This window comes from Daktulosphaira vitifoliae, unplaced genomic scaffold (assembly GCF_025091365.1).
Source record: "Daktulosphaira vitifoliae isolate Bord-2020 unplaced genomic scaffold, ASM2509136v1 Scaffold_1, whole genome shotgun sequence".
NCBI lineage: Eukaryota > Metazoa > Arthropoda > Insecta > Hemiptera > Phylloxeridae > Daktulosphaira > Daktulosphaira vitifoliae.
Window position 1 is genome coordinate 35,410,880 of NW_026099572.1, and position 8,075 is coordinate 35,418,954.

An 8,075-nucleotide genomic window follows, 5' to 3' on the forward strand; every position below is an offset into this window, starting at 1 on the left:
CGACCANAAACAAATAATAAATAAAAAAATATTGATAGCAATATTACATTTCATTTTACAATAGTAGTTAATAAATAATAATTATTTATAATGAGTAAAATGAATTATGATTCACATTTGTGTAAAACAATAGTTCATTGATACAGTAGAAGTCCGATAATCCGGCATCCAACAGTCCGGAATGCCCTATAGTCCGGCATCGCTCCGGAAAATTGTAAAAATTTTGGTTTTCTCCAAAAAAATGCCATTAAAGCAAATAAAAATGATCAAGGGGTTATTCAAAATTTTAAATGCTTTTATAGAAGGTTTTTTATTTAAGGTCTGTTAAATACCGACTGTGACGTGACTGATTTCAAAAAAAGTTTACAGTAAAAGATGCCGTCTATGCTATTGCACTGTCTTGGAACCAGGTAAAAAATACAACACTCTAAAAATGCAGGATAAAACTTTGGCCAGCTGCAAACCCTGTATCTGACCTAACTCTACAGACTGATGAGAAAGTAAACAATCAAGACGCTCTGACCAAAGTTTTAGATGTCGTTAGAAGTGCTGACAATCCCTTGAAAAACCTGCCTGAAGATGAGGTAGAAGAGTGGCTTCTAATCGACGAGAATGATCCTGTTGAACAAGGACTAACCGATGAGGACATTATCAAAAGTGTCGTAAACCCTCAGTCTACTCCAAATCTTGAAGAAAGTGACTCAGATACCGAAACAGAAGAAAAGGAAAAAATCAGCTGGACAGAAGCTACAGTATCACTAAATAAGTTTATCTCTTTTGCTGAGGCTATTACTAACTACAGTGCTTCAGAAATTATTGATCTCCATATCATTAAATATAAATTTTATACTAAACGCCAAAAGTCATGATAACAAAAAGATATTCGTGACTTTTTTAAATCTAAATGAAATATGTATTACAGTACTTGCACATAAATTATATGAAAAATAAAACAAACTTTTTTGTATTTGCATACTGTATTTTTAGTTTAATTATTAACCTAATTGTTCTTATAGCAAAGCCTACACTATGAAAAATACTTGTCGAAAATAGAATGCAAATTACTAACAACGTTTGCTAACAAAGTTTTCTAAGTAGGTTCGCAAACTTAAACTGTACACCTCACGAAATAAATTCGAAAATGTTACAGTTAATCTTTATGTTATTTTTTGAACAATAATGTTAATTTATTAAGCTACTACTCATAGAAAATTTATTTTCTGTTACTATTCTTTATAAACTCATGTCGACTTTTAATTTTTAAATAACAACCTCGATTTTTTACATTCTTGATTTAATAAAATCAAAGATACTTCGATATATTTAAATATATTTATTATTTATAATAAATATAAATTTAAACATTTATTGAATTTGTAAAATATGTCTGTAACACATTTTAAATGATGAACTATCCAATAAAAATGAAATAGAAATATTTTTTTCCATCGAATTGCTAATTATTCACACCATTTATTATGTAGTTACTAAGTTGTAACAACAGTAAAATCATTAATTACTCATTGGTAGATGATATAAATTAATACATTTTACCTGTCTTGTAATTTTCGATCAATTTCTCACAAATATTGTTATTTACAGATATCATCTATACTGGACCCAACTAACCACGACCCCATAGTGCCGCCACCCCATTTTACTAGGTTTTTTCATATATAAGTACATTATTTTAGCTTTTATTTGATATAAATTGAAAATAAATTATATGTGGATGTCTTTTGAATATTTTCGTTTCATATGTAGCTAAAACCGTATAAGATATCAAATATAAATAAAATAAATAGTATAATATAATAAAACAAACAACTCTCTTTGTTATAGCAAAGTTGACAGCAAATGTTATTTATTATCAAACCTTNGCATCACTCCCTCAATTCTCGGGTAACAAGGAGGAGGACCCAGCACGCTTCCTTATGACGGCAGAACGTATTTTGCAGGAAGCAAATATACACCCTGCTACATGGGTTCGCGCAGTTGAGCCTCAACTAATTGGGTTAGCCGCAACATGGTGGAAAAAGGTTGTAGTTCTTGATATGTCATGGGCCGAATTTAAAAATAGTTTCACTAATAAATTTGATAGCCCCGTCATTCAGTCTCGCCTCCGTACAGATATCTTATCAGTTTGTCAAGGTTTATACCAAACACTGACCGATTATGTAATGGAGAAACACCTTTTATATCGCTGAGTTCGAACGTGTCTTTCTGAATTTGAGATATTAGACAATGTCATAGATCTTATGAGAGACGAATTCAGAGCCCATGTCCGGTTACAAAACCCCTCCTCATTCTCTCATCTTCAACAGCTAGCTGAAATTTTAGATAGGTCCTTAGTTTTTACTAAAGAGCCCCTGAATTCAGTTCCGTCTAGGCAGGTGAATAAATCATATCACCAACCGAGTAAACCCAAACAAGAGTTTACAAAATCGGCCACCCGCCCAGACAAAAACCCACCCACAAAGCCACCGCTCCCGTGTAAGCATTGTAAGGGACTACACTGGAACAGTGAATGCCCAACTAAGCACTCGGGAAACGGGTCGAAAGCCCGTGGAAATTAGTCCAGCCCTCGGGTCACTCATCACTTTCCGACGGTAATCTACAAGTTTCCCAAACGCTAGTACTCAGCTCTGATAATTCGGTAAACGAATCAACTGACATTCAAGTGATTGATCATGAAATAGTAGACATTACCGCTAATTCTCAACCACCCGTGTCAACCTATACACCGTTAGACCTAGCTAATCTTACCTCACCACACAACCGATTACTCAAATCACCAAATCACCCACATCACCCTGGCCTTGGCTCTGATATTCTTGACCAAAGAACAACCAACGGTTCAGAATTTCACAAATCACCACGAGTAATCGAGTTGAACCATCATCACTCTACAGCTAGTCAAAACGAAGTTATTAGGTCACATAGTTCCGAAAACCAAAATACCTCCCCAAAGGAACGGTTAGGTTTCGAACAAATCACTTTGGGTTTTGACACACAAAACGATTGCCACCACAAGGGTAGGAAAGTTAGTTTTAATACACGTATTGACAGATTAGAACAAGACACTCGAAATGTTACTCATCTTGAGCAACCCGAATGTCCTGGACTTGCGTCTATACGAACTGTATTAGACAAAAACCAAAATAGAATTTCAACACCCTGTATAGAGTTGGAATTCGAATCAGGTTTCGTCACTGCTCTTCTTGATTCCCAGGCTCAAAAATCGTACGTCAGACCTGAAATTTCGAGAATTTTCGGAAAAACAATCCCCGGACCAACTTCACAAGTTCGAATGGCAGATGGCCACAGCCAAACCACCAGTGGTCACGCCTCTTTCGAAGCCAGGGTCACAGATATCATCATTAACTTTGATGCCTCGACTCTGGACAATTTATACTGCGATATCCTACTAGGACACGATTTCCTCGTGAAAAACGAAGTCGCGTGGGACTACTCAGCAGGCACCATTTACTTGGGCACCCCTAAGCGAACATCAGTTTGCTGGACAGGCCCTAAAATTCTGCAAAGTCCCAAAGAGTTAGATTTTTCTGAGATTCAAATTTCGAGCGATCCTATCACACGAAAACAATTAGCAGACGTTATTTCTAAATACTCTGAGGTTTTTGATGGTTCAATAGGCCGCACGAAAATCATTGATCACGAAATCCGACTTAGGGACCACACACCCATTGCTCTAAACCCATACCCTTATCCACCCAACAAACAGAATACCATTAACGAGATGATAAGGGACATGNTCAACGACATGATAAGGGACATGGAGGAGCAAGGCCTAATAGAACCTAGTACGTCACCCTGGGCCGCACCTATAGTCCTTGCAAAGAAAAAAGATGGTTCGCCTCGACTTTGCATTGATTACAGACGGCTTAATGAAGTGACCGAATCTGATGCTTACCCCATGCCAAACTTAAATGACATGATACGGAACATGAGAGGTGCAAAAACTTTTAGCGTACTTGATCTTAAGTCCGGCTATTTTCAAGTTTCTTTGAACCCAAATTCCCGGAAGTATTCAGCTTTTCGAACACGTAAAGGTCTCTATCAATTCAGAGTTTTACCATTCGGTTTAAAGAATTCCCCCATGACTTTTGTTAGACTGATGAACGAGGTTTTAAGAGGATACTTAGATGATTTTGTTCAAGTTTATCTCGACGATATAGTTATATATTCGGATAGCTTTAACAACCATCTTAATCACTTAGCCAAAGTTCTTGAACGTCTGAGCAGACATGGACTGACGTGCCACCCCAAGAAATGTAGAATAGGTACTACCGAAATCTCTTTCCTCGGGCACTTGGTAGACGCAGACGGAATTCAAAAACAACCCGAAAAACTTCTGGCCATCAAAGAATTCCCTATTCCACGCAAAGTTAAGGAGCTTCGCAGATTTCTGGGGGTATGTAATTGGTACAGCCAGTTTGTAGACAACTATGCTGACACCATCGCTCCCCTCACTCATCTATGAAAAAAAGGTATTAGATGAAAATGGTCAGGTAACGAACAGAATGCGTTTGACACCATAAAGAACGCCCTGTACGACTCCCCAAAGCTTTGTCCTCCTGACTATAGTAAACCCTTTTGCCTCCAAACCGATGCAAGCGAAATAGGTGTAGGAGCTGTTCTTTTCCAACGGGGTGACAGACCTGAGGAAAGACAAGTAATCGCCTACGCTAGCAAAAAGTTAAGTGAGACACAAAGGCGTTATACAGCAGTCGAAAGAGAATGCTTAGCCATTATCTGGGCAGTCGATAAATTCCGACCCTATCTAGAAACCGGCCGTTTTGAACTCCTTACGGACAATTCAGCATTGACCTGGCTTCACAAAACAAAAGACCAGAAATCAAAACTGACCCGATGGGCATTACAATTAAGTAATTTCAATTTTCGAACGACTCATGTTCCAGGACACCTTAATCAGGCCCCAGACATGTTGTCCCGAAACCCATCAGATGGTCCGCCCGTCAATGAAGAAAAGTTAGATGAGAACCTATTAGGGGTACCCACATCACAACTTCAATCATCACTCAACCAAGGTACACCCGATAGACTTTTCTCGCTAACCCATCACGAGGTCGATCTAAATGACACACCTGTTTCTGAGAAAGAGTTAAGATCGTGGCAATTGGATGACTCATATGTAAAATCTGTAATGGATAGCATATCCTCCCATTGCCCAGCCAACAATACACGACGGTCCAAAGCCCAAAAGAAATCTTTTATCGTGGTTGATGGCCTCATCCGGAACTTCGGTAGTATATCAAAAGACGACCCCTCACCAATCCCATCCATAGTGGTACCACTCAGTAAAACACAAAAAATAATTTGGTGGTACCACGACCACTCTCTAGCCAGTCATCCTGGTTGGAAAGAAACTTTCAGGGCTGTTCGACAAAGGTTTTATTGGAAAAATATAAAAGAGGACGTTAGGAAATATGTTAGGGCATGTCACATTTGCGCTTGCACAAAACCCCTAAACGTAAAACCTGAAGACCCTCTAAGACCTAGAAAACCACGACAGCCATGGGAAGTTATAAGTATAGATTTGATGGGCCCCTACCCTAGAACCGCTAGAGGGAAAACGTCTATACTTGTAGTCACTGATTGCTATAGCAGATGGATTGAAGCTTACCCATTAGGCTCCGCCACTTCTAAAGTAATTATACAAACACTTGAACGCGAATACTTCTCGCGTTTCGGGTACCCTCGCGTGTGTTTGAACGACAACGGAACTCAGTTCACTTCTAACGAAATGCTCAGAGCACTCGAGCGATGGGGGGCAGAGGGCTGGACTACTCCGGTGTTCCACCCCCGAGCTAACCCAGTCGAACGTCGCAACCAAGAGCTGAAAAAGGGACTCCGTGCACTTTTAGTGGGCGAAAGTCATCGCTCTTGGGACACTAAGCTATCGTCGATACTCTTCGCAATTCGGAATCGACTGAATGAGGCAACAGGATTTTCGCCGTCAGTATTAGTACTTGGTAGAGAAGCCAAGCGACCTGGCGATTGGGCCCTGTTTGAACCTCCCGTCATTCCTATGGAGGAGACTAACCGACATAGGCGAGGGCAAGAGATGGCGACCTTGTTAAACCAAGAAAAAAAATCAAAAAACATCACCCCGAAGAAGTCACAATTTTCGACTGGTGACTGGGTGTATTACAAGGCACATCACTTATCAAACGCAAACAAAAGTTTCCATGCGGGGTTTGCGCCTAAGTGGCTAGGACCAGTCCGACTGGCGGAACGCATAAGTCCAGGAGTTTATCTCACAGACCAGCTACCGCCCCGGAAACTTCACGTCTCGTGTCTGAAGATATCTCATACGGTGGGTGAGCCAAAGGATCAAAAAGGATCTTAGTAACTTACTTCCCTACGTAAACGTTACAATATGTCCACATGTGTTAATCGTTTGTTGTTACCGTCTGTTTCTAGCATGTCACAGCAACCACAGCGACAAAAACACCAAACGCAAAGACCTGTTAAGCCAACATACAACGACCAGTTAGCAGCTTTGGTTCAGAACCACCTGGCTGGCCAACAAATGTTAGCGAACCTAGGAGCTCGCTTTCCTAACGCCCGGCCGTCGGTAGAGCAGGTACTTACAATGCCAGAAAGGGACTTGCAACGATATCCCGATCTGTGGACCGCCTACATTCGCGGATGAGAAAAATGTATGGCAGGAATTCCTACTCCTCCCCCTGCAATCTTCCAACCGACAGTCCGGCCCTCATTTGTTCGCCTCAACGTCAACCACAACCGTATAACCATCCAAAACGGACTACCAGCGTACCGGCGACAAGCACGAAAGTCATGCCATCGACATCTACCGCCACTGCAAGTGCCAAGTCTGGTCCCGGCTCTACCACTTCGTCAACTCAGTCTTACGTTGGAATGACGTATAAGGAGAAAAAAAGACAACGCATGGTGGATTACAGGAGGCAGAAGAAGCAGGAATTGCAACGACTCACCAGGGAAATCAAGTTGCAGTCCTCCTATGGCTCACAACAGCACCGTTTGGCTAAGACGACGGAGATCCAAGTAGCGACACCACCAACCCCCATGCCAAGGACCGTTCCACCTATAGAAGTAGCCACCGAGATAACAGAGGAGGCACCAATGGACATCGAGGTTCCGGCAGGAGAGCTCATGCAATCTCCCGACTGTCTCAATGAAGATATTGAGACTTTCCTCAATCAACCTCTACCATCTGCTCCCTAGATCTCCTTGCTCTTTCCTTCCCAATCCTATCTCCTCTTGGGAGTGTCACCCGCTATCCTTAGAGGAAGTCGATAGTGAACACCTCAGAAAGCCCGTTTTCCCGAAAGGGACTTAGCGATGCTATAAAGGAGAGGATATAGAGGAAGAGAAAAGAATTGTATCGACTGAGATTTAGTTCACCGGTTGCACAGCTTAGTGAGGGAGAGTTGACACGGCCCGTAATAGCGCACTANCAAATTTTAAAGTTATTTCTCTAGACTTCAAAGAAACAAAAAAATTTTAATATGTTTAACTTTTTACACTATGTCAAATAGATTAATAAAATATTTATGAAAACCAGTGTAATCCCTTTATAATAAAATAAAATACAAAACCAAGAACTTTAACACAAAAATAGCATATTTTTGAATACGATAGCTATTTTCAGCATGAAGACAAAATAAAGTACGAAATTTTTTTTTTACTATTTAGTATTGACACGGCACCGCCTTTTGCTCTAGACTGGCGATCACCCGTGTCTCTCTCGATATAAGCCGTCCAGCTATTAACATGACAATCGGTTGTCTCCCCGCCCTTGACACCGAGATAAGGTCGCAGCAGAATATGGATTACTGATATTGCGGTCTGTTGCGTTTCCGACGTACACCTTAACTGGTAACTCCGTTCTGATTCTGTTTCTTTGTGCCCTTTTTGTTTTNTAGTAACTCCGTTCTGATTCTGTTTCTTTGTGCCCTTTTTGTTTTTTTTTTGGTTCGTTTTTATAACGTTGTTTCAACATCTGTTACCGTGACCGTTATTTTTAACGCCTTATACGGATACTC